This window comes from Acanthochromis polyacanthus, chromosome 10 (assembly GCF_021347895.1).
Source record: "Acanthochromis polyacanthus isolate Apoly-LR-REF ecotype Palm Island chromosome 10, KAUST_Apoly_ChrSc, whole genome shotgun sequence".
Lineage (NCBI taxonomy): Eukaryota > Metazoa > Chordata > Actinopteri > Pomacentridae > Acanthochromis > Acanthochromis polyacanthus.
Genome location: NC_067122.1, coordinates 30,398,865 through 30,418,727, shown reverse-complemented (window position 1 = coordinate 30,418,727; position 19,863 = coordinate 30,398,865). Strand labels below are relative to the sequence as shown.

Genomic DNA, 19,863 nt, shown 5'->3' with positions numbered 1-19,863 from the left:
AAATTGATCCCTTTTGGAGATTTTTCCATCTTTCCTTGACTTCTTTATGCACATTAATACAAATTATTACCTGGGGTGCCCAAACTTTCAATCCCCACTGTATGCCCAACAAAGAGACAGGACTGACAGGGATGTAACAGCAAGACACACCATGGACTTACTGTTCATTACATAGCAACCCTTCTCAGGATGAGTCCTGAGCCTCATCACAGCTGTTAGGCTATTTATTTAAATGTTAGTAAAGTTTGTTCTGCTTACGAAAGTCAAAAATAAAATATATATATTTTTTAGGAAAAGATTTTGATTTTTCAGTTTCACAGTTTCATGTACTCCTCTTCGATAGAGCTGGTTCCAGTGCTAGGTCGGAGCCAGTGCCTGACTTAGCACCAGTTCTTTGTGTTTCCACTAACTGAGCACCAGCTCCAGGCTCCATAAACTGGAACTTTTCAGGCACCAACTCTTTGCTGGGCCAGAGTTGAGAACCAAGTACATCACAGGCTGGGGCCGGGGTTACTGTGACCGACGATCAACAGCGAAAACATAGAACCGCCATTTTTAAACAGCCGAGCAAGTAGGAATAGTAGTAGTAGTGCTTAGTATTTGTGTTTTGAAAACCGGTAAATATGGACACCAAATCCAAGCAACAGTGGTCTGAGGAGGAGACTCAGTGCTTCCTGGAACTGTGGTCTTCATATGAAATTCAGTCGAAGTTGGAGTGAGCCTCTCAGACCATGCTGGTGTGCTTAGATGACGTGTCTATTTACACTACTCACAAAAAATTATTCAATTGCTGGATGAAATTCATGGAAAATGCAAAACGTTCTTGCTGTTGTGATATTAAATCATGAAAGTAGGGCATTTAAGTAGAAGCATGCAATAGTGATTTCCTTATCTCAAACAATTAAGTGAAACAAAAGCTAGTGGAGGGCATCACAACAAAAACATCAATGTCTCATGAAGGTTTGGACAGAACTGCAGCCTTCAGTTGAAATCCAGTAAAATTGTGTCCCACCAGTGGCGTGATCGCAGATATACCTAGGAACAGCTGATCTGTGCCTCATAATTAGCCTTAAGACCATCTATAAAGATAAACATAGATACTATCATCAACTTATTGCATTTGTTTCAACGGATGCAAATGTAGTCGACGCCAAGTAGCCAAGATAACGCAAGCACATTCACTGTTAACCCTTGTGTTGTCCTTCCCAAAAAACGTTGTTGCCATGTCTGAAAAAAGTCCAAAATTCAGAAAAAAATTCCCCAAATTTATAAAAACTTGCAAAATCTTCAGGAAGAAAATTCCTGAAAAGTTTCCCTCAAAAGTTTTATTTTTTTAAATAAAAAATCCCCAAATTTGACGGTAAAATTCACTGGATTTTGGTTGATTTTTTTTCTGAATGTTCTTAACCATTTTTTTATTTGTTTTTTCCCACCAGAAAATGTTTAAAAATGTCCTAAAAAAATGAAAATGTGGAAATTTTCAATGTGAAAATATATATATTTTTTCCACATTTTTAAAACTTTAAAACGGGTCAATTTGACCCGAAGGACGACAGGAGGGTTAAGAATCTAAACATCTTTGACAATTGTCTGTTTACTCAAACGTAGTTACTGTTGCTTGTGACTATGATAAAGACAGGTAGCCATTAACAGTTTGATTATTTGTTTCTGGATTGCAGTGAAGGCTTGCAAAGTCTGGAACAGCACTTGTACAGCTATGATGTGCCAACGTTGGTGAACGGCTACACATGCAGTGACGTGGTGACACAATGACACGGCTCCAACTTGGCTCCTTGTCAACGGAAAAGCAAACTGTTTCTTAGGAGGCACGAGATTTAAACCAACTCAGCACCAGCACTGAACTAGCACCGAACTAGAAGCTGGTTCTTTTTGGTCGAAAAGTGGTAACAGTAGGCTTTTTGCAATAGTGGCCAGAGGCCCTCCAATGAGTGCAATGGAGGCCATGCCCACTCCTGAAGTGCCATTAACCACCCCTCATCTGATAGTAGGGCTGCAACAACGAATCAATAAAATCGATAATAATCGATTATTAAAAGCGTTGGCAACGAATTGCATTATCGATTCATTGTGTCGTGCGATTCATGCGTCACTCGTCATGTCGCGGTCGCGGAGCCTTCTACTTCACCTGCAGAGCGAGTTTAACAGAGCGAGGTGGAGGCAGAGCAGAGGAGGTATTTTCAAAGGGAAGTAAATTCAACAAATGAAACATGACAGTTTGACCGAAGTCCTGAAAAGTATGGGAGCATTACACGCTTCACAAAACAAAGACATGCTGCGTGCCCACTACATGCAAATGCTCGCATCTGAAAATCGCACTGATGCCGGACGGTCTCGAGCGGGCCACTACGTGGTCATGTGGCCGCGCTTTCAGCTTGACGGTCCGGTAGATGAGTCTGATAAACACAGCTTCTGGGCCGTAAACTTTCTCTATTATTTCGAAAACACCTCAGGAAAAAGTATTTCTAAAGCATTTGAGGCAAGAAATAATCTGTGCAGCAGCTGAACCTGTCCTGGTTTTAGTTCACCGACGGCTAATTTAGATGTTTAAGGACAGGAGAAGTCGATTCTACTTTATAAAAATGAGCTGCAGGTAAACACACGGGATCGCAGCTGGAAACACACCAGCCGGCCACATGCGATGTGTCGCATCTAGTGGACATGCACCTTAAAGCAGCTGTCCGGAGTTTGAATCGCAGCGTCTCCCAAAACGAGAGGCATCTGGCTGCAGACCTCCACTGTGAGGTCACTTCCGGTGCAGACCTCCACTGTCAGGACGGGAAGTAACCATAAGCGTCCGGTAGGTGGCCGTAACGCACCTGAAGTTGGTTTACTAACCGCTAAATAAATCAAAAGAAGAAGCCATTTCACGCGAGTGATCGTCTGTATCGTTTGGCATTTACGGTGAGTTGTTGATTTTTATTATCCACAGAAAGTGTAAATTACGGTGGCTGACAGGGGAAAATGACGTGCATATACACAAACGAGCTGCAAATACATTAATGCGCTGCATAAACTGAAACGCACTGCAAAAAGAAAACGCTGCAAACACAGAAACGCGCTGCAAAAGAAAAATGCACCATATACAGACGTGCTGCATAAATGAAAAGAAATGCAAAAAGAAAACGCTGCATGTCCAGTCACACAGTGGAAGTAGTAGTGACAGTAGTGAGCTTTTCACCTGAGAGGCAGACCATGGTGACAAGTAACGTTAGTTGAGGGAAAAGCTGTATGAAAAGGTTTGTATTTTCTCATCTCCATGGATAAACATAAATAACAGAGAGAACACATGGAGATGGTAGTAAAACACCACTTCAGAACCCATATAATCACAGTGACTGAAAAGCTAAGGACTTAAAAACTCCTAAACATTTAGTGAAATTTTGTGTGCAGAAATCAGCATTAAATTAAATTTACTATGTTTTATTCCTAGAATGCCCTTTACACCATATTGGATGCTCCCTATGACTTTACCATTGTAAGTTGATTCATTCAATCAAAGTAAGCTCAAAATTACATCAACAAAACACTTATTCTGACATATAATTCAAGTTTTGTTTTTTTGTTGGTCTTCATTTTTCAGATGGACATGCCACTTTTGTGGCAGTGGTGGTGTATCGTCCTGATGGAAAACTTTGACCTTGGAAGGTGATACTAAAAAGACTTTTATATTTGATAGACTTTAAGTTGTTGCACAGCACTGTCATTCAATTTTTTATTGTTTAATCTTTTTTTTAAGCCATGAAAAGCTGTTCGCTCACTGGACAGATACATCAAAAGCCCTCCTGCGAGGTGAGGTGTCACCAGTGTTTAGGCTGAAGAAAAGAAGGGTGGATGACATTACTACGGTAAGATTTTAATTTTGTTTTAGTCCCATTTGAGTTTTTCTTTTGTTTCAGGTTGGAAACCAGCATTTCTACTTCCCTATTTTTTCAACAGTCTTTTTTCCAAATTGTACTCCAATTGGGGACTGTCTTTAAAGAATATGCCATTCATGAGTTAAGGTCACACCTGCTGTCTCTAAAAATAAACAGTGTCTAGATAATGCATGATTGGACTGAAAATTAACATTTGTTGAGCTGACTAATATGTCAAGGTGGACTACTTGAACAGGTCCTGATGGGATATTTTCTTTTTCTTCTTTTTGGAGGTTAGGCTTAAATATTACAACTGATCTTTTTACTTATCTTTTTTATTTTCAGGAAGAAAAGCAGCAAGCTGAGGTTTCAGTCAGACCTGCTGATGTGAGCACACCAGTGGAAGGGGTAGGCTATTCTCACAGTATCTATTGGTCAGATACTGTTGGTGCAGCAGTTATGGTACAGAAAGACATATTTTTTATTTCTGTCTTTTCTATAGGACTCGGTTGAAGTGCGTATTCTGCATGATTGCAGACATGCAGCAGAGTGGGTTGAGGCCAATAAGACACTCTTCTCTGCCAGAGTGGACCTGCCTGAAGTTCTATACATGGGGGAGGAGGAACAGGCTGAGGCTGCTCTGCAGTATAAAAGACTGTGGCAAGAAGACATGGATGAGCAGGAAAGGGAAGAAATCCTGGAGGTCTTCAAATTCACATTCTACAACATTGAGGACGTGGAAATTTTGTGACATAGTAGTGGACGAAAACAATTATTTGGCATATTGTGAATGTCACAAAGATGAATAATTGAAGGATAACAGAACATTTGATCATGTTGTGACTTTGTGTGTTCATGTTTTGTTTTCTCATTGAGCACTTAATAATTCACTTGAACTACACTGTAGATCTCAAGAGTTTGGGTAGTAGTTGGTGGTATTTAGGTGCTCCAGCAGCACAAGAACATAATTAGCATAGACATAAGTTCCTCGGCTTTATAGGCTACAAATAGACACTTGAGCCCCAAGTCACCCACGTTTATGTTTTCCGTAATGACCTAAGCTGTAATATTACACAAAACGGTGTATATTGCTCTATGTACATGGCAATCATTAATGAGAAGTGTTTTGAAAACGTCAAATGCTACTGCTTCACTTGTCCAAATAAAAAGAACCAGAAAAGCACTCAGAGAGCGCAGTACTCCTTCAAGGCTATTCATTCCCCTACATGGCATTGTCAGAAATGTAGCGTTTTTTATATAAATGCAGCATTTGTTTATTAACTAATAATTTATTTCATTAAATATGCAGCGGGCGGCATGAATTGATGCAGGCAACTGACTAAGCGTTTGCTTGTTGTCATAGTTACAGCGACGCCGTGCCGGCCGCTGTCTCCCTATGGGAAATGTTTAACAGATCCGTGGATCCAGACAACAAGCCGCATTACTGGCAAAATCTAATGAGGTGGTCCTTGTGTCATTTCTGACCTTCCCTGAACATTTCATCCATATCCGTTATTGCCTTTTTGAGTAGTGTTGCCAACAGCCGGATTCACAGAAGGACAAACGTACGCCGATCGTCACATAACTCCACTGCGTTCCTCGGCGGAGTAATTATAAATTCTCAATATACTCTTGATACGGTTACTGGCAGAATCTAAATGTGTGCTTCACAGGCATAAAAAGTCACGGTGGGGCTCATCGATCCATTACTTTTCTTCCGCTTAGCCGGAGTCGGGTCGGCTGCAGACCTCCACTGTGAGAGCGACCTCACAGTGGAGGTCCGCAGCCAGGGTAGCTCCTCACCCTGTCTCCAAGGCTGAGCCCAGCCTGCCTGCGGAGGAAACTCATTTCGGCCGCTTGTGTTCGCTGTACGGTGGGGCTCATGCGTAACTTAAAAGGAAAACACAGAACAAAAACGACAAAAAAGAAGTCTAATATATAAATAAAAACGATATATAATATAGACAAGGGATTAATAGATTTTATGTTCTATTATTAACTAATTAATGCATTAGCACGAAAATCAATTCCACCGGAAGTCCCTACACGATTTTATTTCGATTTTATTTTGTAATGCATCCCGTGCATTTCCCGTCCTGACAGTGGAGGCCATAGATATATACAAACACTGGATGGCTCATGAGCGCTGTCAGCCTATGGGGAGCGACGTCGCCACATGGCGGCCATCTTGGGACAGGGCTGCTCGATCACTCATAACATTAAAGTCAATGGAGCATGGATTTTAAAATCACTGTAGATTGCTCAATTTTCAACCGATTTTAGAACAGCTTGGTTTGTTATAAACGTCAGAGATGTACTTCTTTTACTGCTTACAAAAGAATAAATAAAACCATTGAATTCATATAATAATGAACACAGTTATCATCTTTTTTCAGCATAAATGGATGTAAATGTAATTTTATTATTTAGCATTGCACTTCTTTATTACTATCAACTTTCTAATTCACAGATAAAAACAAAGCTCAACCAAAATCAATACACAACAAACAGAGATGTTGTCTTTTCTTTTCATGAACCTGGTGCCTACATTACCCACAATGCATTTCGGCTGCAGGCTAACTAATCCAGGCATAGATGTATACAAACAATAAGTCTAAGGTCTCAATCAAAGTCTCTTAACAAGCAAATAAATACAACCACAACCACAAAGAATGTAATTTCGCCTAAAGATTCGGTTCTCAAAAAACGTTGGTCTCAGGAAAACCTAATAATTGAAAATCAGATTGTGAGTAACACCATCTTCAATGTGAGTAGCCAGGCAGAAAAGACACACAACTACGCCGCATTTTTCAAAACAAAAAGCTGCGATTTCGGAATTGAACCCGAATCATAGCCACATTAACAAGGTTTGTAATAAACTAAACCGTTTGTAAATCAATCAAGAATTGAGCGAGTTGTGAGTGTTAAAGTGAGGAAATCATCCACCTTACCATTGACTACAGTACAGTGCGCCAGAGCAGTCCCCTGTCCTAAGATGGCCACCAAGTGACGACGCCGCAGACTCCGTCTTGAGACATCTAGTGTTTGCATATATCTATGGTGGAGGCGTCCTGACAGTGGAGCCTGCACCGGAAGCGACCTCACAGTGGAGGTCTGCAGCCAGATGCTTTTGCCCAAAACACTGTTGGTACCACCCTCCCTCCCTCTGATTTCGCCCCTTTATTTGTGCACGCACGCAGTACCTGAGAGGGGTGCCCGGAGTGCTGCAGCATCTTGCCTGTTTTGCTGTTTTCCACTCTTCTACATTTAGTGCATTTAGTAAATAATAAAGGAATTACATTAGAATGCTGTATTGAGTCTAACTTGTCCTAATACCAAAATAACATGAATCTGCTAGGACGAACGAGTAAAGTTTCAATATGTGATTACACTCGTGTATCCCTTTCGATGACGTTGTTTATCAAACTTAGTGCATTTACGCGTGTATATGTGTTACATTGTTTATTTATTTCTATCTAGAGTTCAGAATTGCATGACTCCTCTGACGAAGAGTATGTCCCAGACGCCCCAACATCTTCCTCCAGAGGTCGGGCATCTAAACGAAGCCGTCAGGCGGGCTATGGAGGCCGTGGTCGGGGAGCGACGCGAGCACCCCGAGCCAAAAAACGTCCTGCAGTCTCTTGGCCTGACAAGCCGTGGGATTGGTAACTTTTCTGGAAGTTGCTGAGCCCTGATGCTCTCTCCTCCACAAGCAAAACAAATGTGCTCGCGGTTGCGTAGTGCGTAGCTCGCCCACCTCTGCATGGGCTTGCTTGCTGTGCGCGTAACCGTTGATTGACAGCATGACAAAGCTGAAGCTCGAACTTGATTGGTCGGCAGCGACCGGCGCTTTTTGGAATAACATGGGGGTCTATGAGAGGAAGGCGGAGCTCAGGAATAAATTTTCATATGGCGTTATACTAACTTTATATTATAGTATCGAACTAGACTAACACATTTAAGCTTTGTTAAACAAGGATACATAAATTGAAAACAAACGGAAACTCCGGACAGCAGCTTTAAGTCACTGCATTATCCTACATTTGTTCCGTTTTAGTGATGAAACGTAATATCAGTCTCTCTGGTAGCTTGTCTGATGCTAGGGTTAGCTTATTAACTGATTAATGACAGAGATGGGACGTGTGACTGTGAGAGATAGGTTTTATTTCACTTTCATCAGCTAAAGAATGGTTTGAATATGCATTACAAATAAACATAACTTGCACACTATAGTGGTAATAATTTGAAGATTAAGCCTCCAGTTTTAATTTTCTGACAACATCTGAGTGAAGACACTGGTCTGTGTTGGAGTGAGGCAGGATGAATTACATTGATAGGCTTTATGATGAGAAAGACATCATGTACACCACAGCAAGCAGCTGTCTGACTGAGAGCATCCTCAACATGAACGTCACTGACATGAGGCCTCTGTCAATGGTTGAAGATGAAGGCGTCCCTATAATGGTCTTATTTGTTCTGTCATTCCAAATCTTCTATTTCTGAATAAAGAGACAGAAATTAAAAATGTTTTTTTTATCTGATTCATCGATTAATCGAAAAAAGAATCGGCCGATTAATCGATTATTAAAATAATCGTTAGTTGCAGCCCTATCTGATAGATCAAGTTCATCCACTGAAGCTCCAATGTCCAAGTCAGTGAATGCAACTACAACGCTATAGAGCAAGTATAAGCAGCACTAGTGACTGTAAAACCTGTGTGCATAGCAGCAGGTGTGGACTGTACAGCTAGACCGAGAGCACAAACACACAGTTGGAGTGCCTTTAGTTCACAGAAGAACACAACCAGACCTCAACATTTCAACAGGAGTTGAAGTTCAGTTTGTTGCCTTCAGCTGTTTCCTCTGAGTTTAATAACTACCTACAAAATCAAAAGGATACACACGTGTCTTCACTGTCACGCCCCTCCAACTCCTGTGCGCTGGCTCATGAGAGTAATGACGTGCAAATAATCAATCAGCACTGCATAAAGCCCAGTCCTCTCCAATCCTCAGTGCTGGATTATTGCAAACTACACTCTACACGCTGCACTCCACACTCTGCTCCACGCACGTTGCTCCCTGGACACTGTCTTCCCGTGTGTATTACCTCGTCTGCCCCTCACTCCAGAACCCCTCGTCTGCCCTTGGATTACTTCGCCCCTTCGTCACCCCTCCTCTGCTCAGAACCCTCAGGCATCTGTTCTCAGCCTGTCTACCCCGCTGTCCCCACCACAACTCTGCCATCGGAGCGTCTGCTCTGCCTACACCCAATCTCCCGATCTCCCGGACATTCGTGAGTTACCTCTCCCCACTGTTTAGTATAGTTAGTCCTCCACCACAGCCCCGCGCCGTCGCCCTTAGTTTAGATAAGCTCCATTTAGTTCTTTTCCCTGTACCTCCTGTTGTTTTTTCCCTGTTATTACATTAAATTCCCCTTTTTTGACTCACTGTCTGTCTGCCTGCCTGTTGCCTGCTTCATGGGTTCACAAAACCAAATCATGACATCCACAGGATGAAAACTGTGTGTATTTAAAATCATCGATTACTAACAATTATAAAGGATATTCAACATGGAAACAGAAATGATCCTAATCTAACGATAAATGACACCGTCTGCTTCACCCCACACAGGCAGAACTACAACAGCAGTCAAAAGGACTACACAGGAAATACTATGTACACAGGAAGTGACTGGAAGGATAAACAGCATAGGGCCCTGTAGTGAACGGGTGGAATTACAACTACAAGAGTAAATACAAAATTTATCAAATGAAAGGCTTACCCACGTAAGGTATAAGTTAGGCAGGAGAGCAATGAACCAAAAACAAGATATAGACAACTGACGGGCTGTACAACTGAGCAACTTTAGTTCAAGAGCAGAGTATTTGATGCAAAAAAGAAATCTCCAAGGAGAACCCAATTACTTCACCTTTTCACTCTTGTAATAAACTGGTGTCAATCTGAATATGTCCACAGATTAGAAAAAGGTCTTCGTTGGCCAAAACAACATTAGGGCAAAACTACAGTTTGACATTTATAATATAGGCAATTAACAGACCATTTGGAATAATGTGCTCTGCATTACCAGTTCAAAGATATAATTGTTTGGTAACAATTCAGTTACCCAACAGCGCACCCACAGTAACAGAAGACATGTTTAACACAGACCAAAGACATGAACTTCATACTAACTGTGAAGCATGGTGCTGGAAATGTTATGGTTTGGGGTTGTTTAACTGCTCCAAGGACAGGATAACTTCCAGTCATTAATTCTACTATGAATTCTGCATCATACGAAAGAAGACCATGAAGATAATGTGAGGACATCTGTCTGACAGCTGAAGTTGAAGCAGAAGGAGACCTTTCAGCAGGATAATAATCTTAAGTAGAACAGCAGATCCACCGTGGTATGGGCCAGCAGAAGAGAAAGCGTCATTGAATGGAAATGACTTTAAGCAAGCCTCTGATGAGTCAGTATCATTTGAATTCTGCATCACTGGAAAGGACGCAAATGAAGGAAATCTGACATCTTGCACAACGAAGTTAATGGCATGAATGCAACAAATTTGCTTCAGTTTGATTGCTGAATTAGAGCATAATTTGAAATGTGTCTTCTTCATTTCATATGCCATTTATTTTTCCTAAATCATAAAGTTTCTGACATTTTCCAGGTTTATATGAAATATGACAGATTTTCAATGTACTCTTAGATTTCTGGGCCCCTGACTATATAGAGAGACAGACTAAAGCGTGATTAGTACTCATGTGTTGAATCTACACAGAATTGTGCCATAGCCTATACTTGCACACTGGTGTGCCTGTTTCACTCTGCAATTTCACCACCGAAATGCTACTTAGCAGTGCGGTTACTATGCCACAGTAAAACGAGCGGATCATGTAAGAATTGGAAATAATAAACAGAAATAAACAACTACTTTTTTTGGCATTTATTATTTACGTAGGGCAGTTGAGAGAGAGACAGGAAAAGTGGGTAGAAGAGTTAGGGAATGACATGCAGTGAATGTCCATGAGCTTGATTCAAACCTAAGACCACTGCATCAGGGAAAATTTTCAATTCAATTCAATTCAATTTTATTTATATAGCGTCAATTACAATCAAATTGTCTCAAGATGCTTTACAGAACCCATTTGCCTGACCCCCTGAGCAAGCCCAAAGGTGACAGTGGCAAGGAAAACACCCTTTTAACAGGGAAAAAAAACCTCGAGCAGAACCCGGCTCTATATAGGGGGGGACCCATCTGCCTGCTGGCCAGGCGGGTTGAGAAGGACAGAGGAGGGCAAGGGGGAGGGATGGAAGAAGAGGGAGGGGTGGGAAAGCAAGGAAAACACAACACACATTTGGATACATGTATGGCAAGATATGTGACACAAACAAAGTATAAGCTGACATTGAAAACTGACTCATAATTTGCTCTTATGATGTACGGCTCTGACATTAAACATACTACATATATAGCTAGCAGTACAATTCAAACAGTATGTAGATTAGCATAACAAGTATAGTGAGGGCGATGCAGAGTTGACTGGTGGAAAAGGGGAGCTGGAAGCGGAGCCCTGGAGGAAGGTCAGCAGCAGCATCCCACAGTAGACATGGTGGAGACTAGACCAGTTGGTGGAACATCGACCGCAGATCTGAAGCATCCAGCTCTGGGAACAGGGACACTCGGAGAAATAACACAGGGGCAAACAGAGTGAATGTAATGCAATAACGGTATACATATTAAATGTAAAGGTAGATAGAGAAGGGCTCAGTGCGTCAAGAGAAGTCCCCCAGCAGCCTATAGGCCTATAGCAGCATGACTAGGGGCAGAACGAAGGGACGTCCAAGAGGGAGTCAGCTGTGCAATGAAGACACAAGCCGAACCCCTCCAGGTCACCCAGTGAGCCCTAACTATAAGATTTGTCAAAAAGGAACGTTTTAAGCCTGGTCTTAAAAATAGAGAGGGTATCTGCCTCCCGAACCCAAACTGGGAGCAGGTTCCACAGGAGAGGCGCCAGATAACTGAAGGCTCTGCCTCCCATTCTACTTTTAAAAATTCTAGGAACAACAAGTAAGCCTGCAGTTTGAGAGCGAAGAGTTCTACCAGGATAATATGGTACTATCAGATCTTTAAGATATGATGGAGATTGGTTATTAAGAGCTTTATATGTCAGAAGAAGGATTTTAAATTCTAGTCTGGATTTAACAGGAAGGGCTGCTCAGCGGCGTAGTGGTTAGCACTTTCGCCTTGCAGCAAGAAGATCCCTGGTTCGAATCCCGGGGTGGGCCTGGGATCTTTCTGCATGGAGTTTGCATGTCCTCCCTGAGCATGCGTGGGTTTCCTCCGGGTACTCCGGCTTCCTCTCACAGTCCAAAAACATGCTGAGGTTAATTGATCACTCTAAATTGCCCATAGGTGTGAATGCGAGTGTGATTGTTCGTCTATGTATGTAGCCCTGTGACAGACTGGCGACCTGTCCAGGGTGTCCCCTGCCTTCGCCTGAGTCAGCTGGGATAGGCTCCAGCACCCCCCGCAACCCTAGTGAGGATAAAGCGGTATATAGAGGATGGATGGATGGATTTAACAGGAAGCCAGTGAAGAGAAGCAAGTATAGGGGAAATATGATCTCTTTTGCTAACTCCTGTCAGTACTCTCGCAGCAGCGTTTTGGATCAACTGTAGACGTTTGAGAGAGCTATTTGGACAACCCGATAATACGGAATTGCAATAGTCAAGCCTGGAAGTAACAAAAGCATGAACTAGTTTTTCTGCATCACTCTAAGACAGGATGTTCCTGATTTTTACAATATTACGCAGGTAAAAAAAGGATGTCCTACAGACTTGCTTTATGTGTGAGTTGAAGGACATGTCCTGGTCAAAAATAACTCCAAGATTCCTCACAGTAGTACTGGAGGCCAATGTGATGCCATCCAGAGTAACTATTTGCTTTGAAAGCGAGTTTCTAGGATGTTTGAGGCCAAATACAATGAACAAAAATAAAGACAACAAAATATTTAAATATCAAGCAATAAATTATTACGAATGAGACAATAAAAATAAAGGCAACAAAATATTTAAATATCAAGCAATAAATTATTAAGATTGAGACAATAAAAATAAAGAAAACAAATTATTTACATATCAAGCAATAAATTATTAAGAATGAGACAATAAAAATAAAGACAACAAATTATTTACATATCAAGCAATAAATTATTAAGAATGAGACAATAAAAATAAAGGCAACAAATTATTTACATATCAAGCAATAAATTAAGAGTGAGACAACAAAAAATAAAGGCAACAAATTATTTAAAATTGAATGAAACATTCCCGTTAATTGTGAAATTGGACATTGATACTGGCATGTCCATCGTGGCGTTTGAAGGACGGATTTGCTGAGCGCTGCTTGGGACCATGGTTGGGACGTTGTGCGCGGATAAAATGTTGCACCACTGTCGTCTCTCCTGGATGGATGGAGCCCAGTAAGCCTGCAAGCTACTCTCGCTTCGATGACCCATAACAGACATAATCTGACGCGTTTCCAACCCAGCATCTGATAGTCTGCCCACAGCCGTGCTCCGGAGGCAATGGTTAGTATAGATCCGCGATAGACCCACCTTGGAAACACAAAATAGCCAAATAAATACACAGCCAGGAAGCAATAATAATAAGCCAATTATATTAATAATATTATTATAATGCAAGCTACACAGCCCTCTTTACTGATGCTTTGTAGCATGTTTCCCAGAGTGTTGACACCCATGGGCTCCTTGGAGTACCACACATCCGAGGCCGTGGTGATGTTGCGCTTTGGGTGCAGATAAAATGCCTTTGCATCCGGAGGACATTTAGAAAGATACTTTTTGAAGCTATTGACTGGGCACAGTGGATCCCCAGGTTGTGCAAACATGAAGCCTCAGGGGTTTTGCTTCTTTGGATCGTTCGGATCTTTATGATTTTTCGTCTCCGGATTGTGCGCCAGGCTGACGAATTCAACTCCGTCCGCGTCACTCTGGAGGATGAAGGATGACCTTGTCAGCTCACGGTTCCCCTCCCTGCCCCGCCACAGTTGGATGTCAAACCATACTTTTCTGACCAGTCCCAGGGGCATATCAGGAGACATGGCAGGTGAGGTTCTGATCTTCTCAAGATCCGACTCAGAAATCCGCGGATGGTGGGAGCTAGTGTCGTTTCCACCTTTCCTGTAGCGCTTCACTATGGCCTTAAATACAGCATTACTACTCTTAAATTCAGGGTCACTGATGATGTTAGCATGTGGTAAGTGGCGATTAATGCCGCTTCTCAAAGCATTCATGCTGGCAACACTGTATTCACACCCGTCCCTCGTTGAAAGGACAGACGCGTAAAACTCTCGCATGGCACTATTGAGACTCGTAGCAGTGTAGCTCTCAAAGTTAAGGTCCATATTCTTCTGTACCAGGAAATCTCTAAATGTTTTAACAGCCCATTTCGTTGATTTTTTTGTGTTTAGTTCGTCCTTCTCATCCTCTAAACTGTTCAGTTCATCGGGTGTCACCTCCTTATGTCATTTCTGCTTCTGCATCTTCTCTCTCTCTTTCTCCTCTGCTGCATCCCAATCATCAAAATTGTCAAACTCACCAAGAAGGTTAAATGAAACTTTAAAATCATCCATGTTTTGCCTGTTGTCTGTCGTGGTTTTATTCGTAAATCGATGGTTGTATCTTGCTGTCCCACCATTATCGTTGAGACGCACTGCCAAGGTAACCAACATGCGCATAGATTTTTAACAGTTAGGCTGTTTGATCGGAACTACTTTCCTAACCGTGCGGAATATACAAAATTAATCAACGCCCAACAGCCAATCAGAATTGAGGATTCACCCAGACCATGGTATATATATATATATATATATATATATATATATATATATATATATATACATATATAAAACTATAGTGTGGTGCAGTTATGAAATCAATGAATTGCTACAGAGAAAACAAAATTACAGTAACACTTGGACTAGATTTAAAATCCTGGCAGGACACGCTACAGCCCAATTCTCTCCCTAAGCAACAGAAAGTAAGGGAGTGGGATATAGGAGGAAAAGAAAGAGAAACTGCAAAAGTGATCAAATGTTCAGATTTGTTGAGATTTATACATTGTAAAGTTGGTTGAGACAGTTCAGTCAAGATGAGAGATGTTAAAGAAAAAGGAAAAAAGCTGCTGCTGAACAGAGAATTTTTCACAAGTTAAGAATCTTATTTCAAGATGCAGTTTTTCTAAAGCTGTTTCATTTATTTTCTCTTAGTTTAAAAGCAGCCCTCCTTTTACATAATGAGAGAAGAACATTATATATATATATGCAGCTTTATATAACTGAATACTTAAAATTAAGTAACAATAACTATTGTCCAAATGTTTTTGCATCATAATGATTGTTACTCCACCAAGGAATGCAGCAGAGTTATGTAACAACTGGAGTTTCTTTGTCCATCTGTCTGTCTGTTTGCAATGTTACTCAAAAACAGAGTAAAGAATTTGGATGCATTTCGAATAATTAATTGAAGAAAAACTACCGCATTGAAAAAATAGCACATTTATCAATGTCTTTCTCGATTCCCTAGTATCTGGCATACCAGAAACACTGATGAACACTCCAGCCCAGTAGGTGGCGCTGATTAACCTAAAGTCTGTTTTCCAGCCGTGAAAAAGATACAATTTGAATTGAAAAACTTTGCTTATCGTCTCAAATATTGCTATTTTACAAAAATTTGATTAATTACAATGAATTCATCACAAAGCCTGTAATTAATTAGACTGTTTTTTTTTCCAATTGCGTATCTTACGTGGTTAATGTGATTTTTGCTCCTTAATTTAAACGCACAACGTCTGAACGTCAGGTCTGCATGACGTCACCGTCATCTTCACACAGGATTGTAAAGTGTAGTCTGTGACAGGGCTGTACGCTTAGCTTTTTCACTAGGAGCACAGGTGCTCCTAAATGAAAAAATTTAGGAGCACAGAAAAACATTTAGGAGCACTATGAATTTTCACGATGAATCGCACAATTTTATTATTAACATTCACACAACAAGCCAAGCAGTAGGCTCAGTTATTTAGCACAGAGAACATCCCTGTCCCACATCTTTTTGTATTCAAGTCACCTGGCACGCTTGGCTGAGTTCATCCAGTGGTCCACAGCAGGACTTGGATCAAAGTCCTCAAGACATGGCCCCTCCAAGCTGATCCTAATGAGGTCTTCGGTGGTGGTCAAATAAATGGATGTAGTTCTAACAGTGACATTGCACAAACAAAGCTTCTCCCACAAAATATATTATCATCCCTCACCAGTGTCAGATACATCAGCTTCATTGGTCCTCAGGACTTTGTGAACTAATAAACCAATGTATTTTTTACAGATGGACATCTATACTACATCCGTCACAAGGAAACACCAAAGCCCATGTTTAGTGTGTGTGTGTGTGTGTGTGTGTGTGTGTGTGTGTGTGTGTGTATTTTGTTAATAGTTTGCAAAGAATTATGTTTGATTTTGTTCTCATAAAAGGCGGTGTACATATGTATGTGTATTTTGTAATTAGTTTGTAAAGAATTATTGATTTTGTTCTCACAAAAGAAAACAAAACTTTCACCAATATGGCTTCCTTTCATTTGGAGTGTGATTGGTCTACTGACTTCTTTCTTTTGTCATATTTTCCATTATCACTCAGATGGCATTGTGTTACATTTTTCCAATTTCCAAGCAAAAAACTCGGTGGAAGCTACCATGTACACAAGACCTTATACAACAGCAGCAGAGGTACAGATGTTGTAGCTGAGAAAGTTCGGAGGTTGCCACTTCTTTGCCAAAATAATAGGGAAGTCATATTTTGCTAAGTGGCCCAACAAAATCTGACTGCAGATTTTATTTCATATCATACAATCTGCACAGTTAACTCAACCTGCATATTTCTGTTAAAGTCCTAGTTTTGAAATAGTCTCTCTGTTCTTAATCTGCCATACTGTGATCTGTTCTTACAGACTGTAATTTACTAGGATTTTAAAAAAAAACTTGTTGCAATGTGGTGTTGTAGCTGTTGTAGCAAATAATTTCCCAGGTGTGGGATAAAGAATTTCAATTCTATTATATTGTTAACTGGCCCAATAAAAATAATAACAATTACAAATAACTTTATACTTAAGAACTATACTTATATTAAAGACTTTATATATAAATACCAGACATATTTTGATGCCATATCTTGCATTTGTAGGGGAGTCTGATTATAGGTGCGGCATGCATAGATTGGGTTAACTGATGACAGTTTTAGTTAAGTTATTACTTTATGGTATTTAAACTGTTTCACATGCTTAATTTAGTGTCATTTGCATTATTATAATTTAGACAGACACAGTATTTGGTTATTTCAAGTTAATGTGTTCATAAAAGCTAAAGACAAAAATAGGAGCCTGTCGCTTTAAGAAAGTGCGGCGATCTGTGTGATGCTCGGTACTGTGTGGGGGAGACGGCCTGAGAGTCAAGAGGAGCTCACGGTTTTTCTGACCATGTCGTGTTGTAGCTTGCCGATGTGAAAAAAAAAAAGTTGTTGAAGAAGAAGGTGTAGGCTATGACTTTTAGTTTGATCCACTTTGTGTGGATTTATTTTAGGAGCAAATGCGAATGATAGGGTTGACATCTGTACTCGCACGGGTGCTCCCTTTTTATTTTTTCTACTCGCACTGTACAGCCCTGGTCTGTGAGGCCTAAGCGATGTTTGTTTTTAATGTTTTAGTGTTGGAGAAGACCTGCTCACACACAGATGTGAATCAAAAGATCAACAGGACTCCAAATGAATTCTCGTGCGCTGGCGGGTGTCGCACATTGGCAGTTGTGACGTATATTTTAAAAAATTAAACATGTTTTATTTAGATGTTACAAGATCATCATAGTCTTCAAATTTAGAATTCCATTTTAAAAACTAACCAACTAAAATAAAATAAATTTGAATTAAATACTCATTATTTATTTTCCAAAGCTACAGGGAGCCACAACAGAAGAATGAAAGCCGTGGGTTGTTGACCCTTGCACTGAAGGAAGTCTGTCTGTTGTATCACTGAAGAGCAGAGGTACATGAACAATGAGCCTTTTCCATTAACCATGGCATAGGGGAGAATACAACATGTAACCATGCACAAAGACGATAACTATGGCTTCACAGTGCTTAGCAGATATAAAAATTAAAATGCAAAAGTGTGACTGATATATCACTGGTGAAAATGAGACTAAAACATTCTTCCTTTTTGTTTACTAAAACTAGGCTAAAACTAACAAAATACTGGCTATGTCCTCTGACTGAGACTGAACGCTGCCTTTGTCACAGCACTGGACATGTATGTGTGAAGGACAGAAGAGAAGTAAACCCTAAGCCTATTGGAAAAATGACAGAAAATCTGCTGAATCCAACTTCAGAAAACTACTTTCCCCTAGCAGGGAACATGAGAAGCCACAAAACTCAAAAGGATATGAGGATCACACTAGCGCTGAAACAATTAATCGATTTCAACGATTATAATCTATTATTAAAATAGTTGTCAACTATTTTGGTCATCGATTAGTTGGTTAGTAAGTCTATTGTTACCGTAAGCGGCATGTTTCGTGCATATTTTAAGCCAGCCTGTAATCGCGGTGACCAGGTGTGGCAGTAATGAGCCACTGTAGGTTTTACGCAACCAGAACTGCAGGAGAAGCAGCAAACAACCAATAGGTTGTCTTGCTTTAGGTCATGTGATGTTCACTCATAGACTCATAGACTCAGGCTCAGCGTCTGTGTCGCAAAAAGCAAAATGGCGGAGGTAGTGGGAAGTGAAGAGAGTTCGAGAAAAAATAAGAAAAAAGACAAAACGGCTGATAAAACTACACAAACAAAGTCATCTAAAGTGTAGGAGCACTTTTCACATCGAAAAGAAGAGTGACGTGTAAAATCTGCAAGACCAATCTTGCCTGGCACGGGAGTACTACGTCACTACGTGAGCACCTCAAATGAAAGCATGTGTGTGCCAAAGCAGATGAGCAAGGGCCGGCACGATGAGTTTACGCAAAAAGCGATTTATTATAGACACGACTGTCACTTGTCATAACGCAATGCCATCAAATGGTGCTGCTTTGTTAATAAAACCAGTGAAATTTTTATCTTGTAATGTTAAAAGTGTACTTATTTCATTTTTCTTTTTGTGTTTTTAGGGAAAAACAAACAAAATTAAAGCTGCAAGCAGCATTGGGTGGGCCCTCGCCCCGCCCCCACGCACGGTCGGCAAGCAAGTGCCGTCCGTGACAAAAGATGAAAGCCAGAGGAGTTCCTCTGCCGGAATATTGTACGGTTTCGGACAAGACAATGTTCAAAGGGTTTGCATATTTCAGGTCATAGCGCCCCCTACATTGAAGATAGCTCAAATCCATCGACAGGTTTTCGTAGAGCTCAAGTAGATGAACACGTGAGTGGTGGTTGCATGTCTCTACGACATTCCTGTGCAAAGAGCTGAGGCCATTTGTGATCTTTTCAGTATTTGTGTCCCCAGGTGGCGCTACAAAGTTTTTCAAGATATTTTTTGCAGAATACTGAAATTTTCAGGGGACTGCACCTGCGTACGAAATTTCAGCAAAATCCATGAACGTTTAGGGGTTGAAATTGAAGCGAAACATGGTTTCAGGTGAAGACAAACTTTGACAGCTTATAAAGGAAAAACTAGACAAGTTAGTATTTTTCTTTTGACAACTTTTGTTTGTTTGGATATTCACTATAATCTGTCCAAATATGAAGCTGGAATACGCTGGGGTTTCGGAGGAGATAATCTATAAAGGGTTTTCATATTTTGGGTTATAGCGCCCCCTAGATTGAAGATAGCACAAATCTATCAGACAGGTTTTCGTAGAGCTTGAGCGGGCAAACGTGCGTGCCAAATTTCACAAAAAGTTATGCACATTTAGTTGGTCAAATTAAGCGAAACA

The 19,863-nt window shown here is 40.7% G+C and overlaps 1 protein-coding gene and 1 long non-coding RNA gene across 2 annotated transcripts in view; one reads left to right on the top strand and one right to left on the bottom strand.

The window, feature by feature from the left end:
- The window catches only part of LOC110972451 (storkhead-box protein 2-like), a 226,445-nt gene that overhangs the window by 126,735 nt on the left and 79,847 nt on the right, over window positions 1-19,863 (bottom strand). The gene's annotated exons all lie outside the window — the stretch shown is intronic.
- On the top strand, window positions 3,328-5,062 carry LOC127535679 (uncharacterized). The gene is made up of 5 exons (XR_007944530.1): window positions 3,328-3,496; window positions 3,602-3,666; window positions 3,758-3,866; window positions 4,221-4,283; window positions 4,378-5,062. It is a non-coding gene; the product is annotated as an uncharacterized LOC127535679 (long non-coding RNA).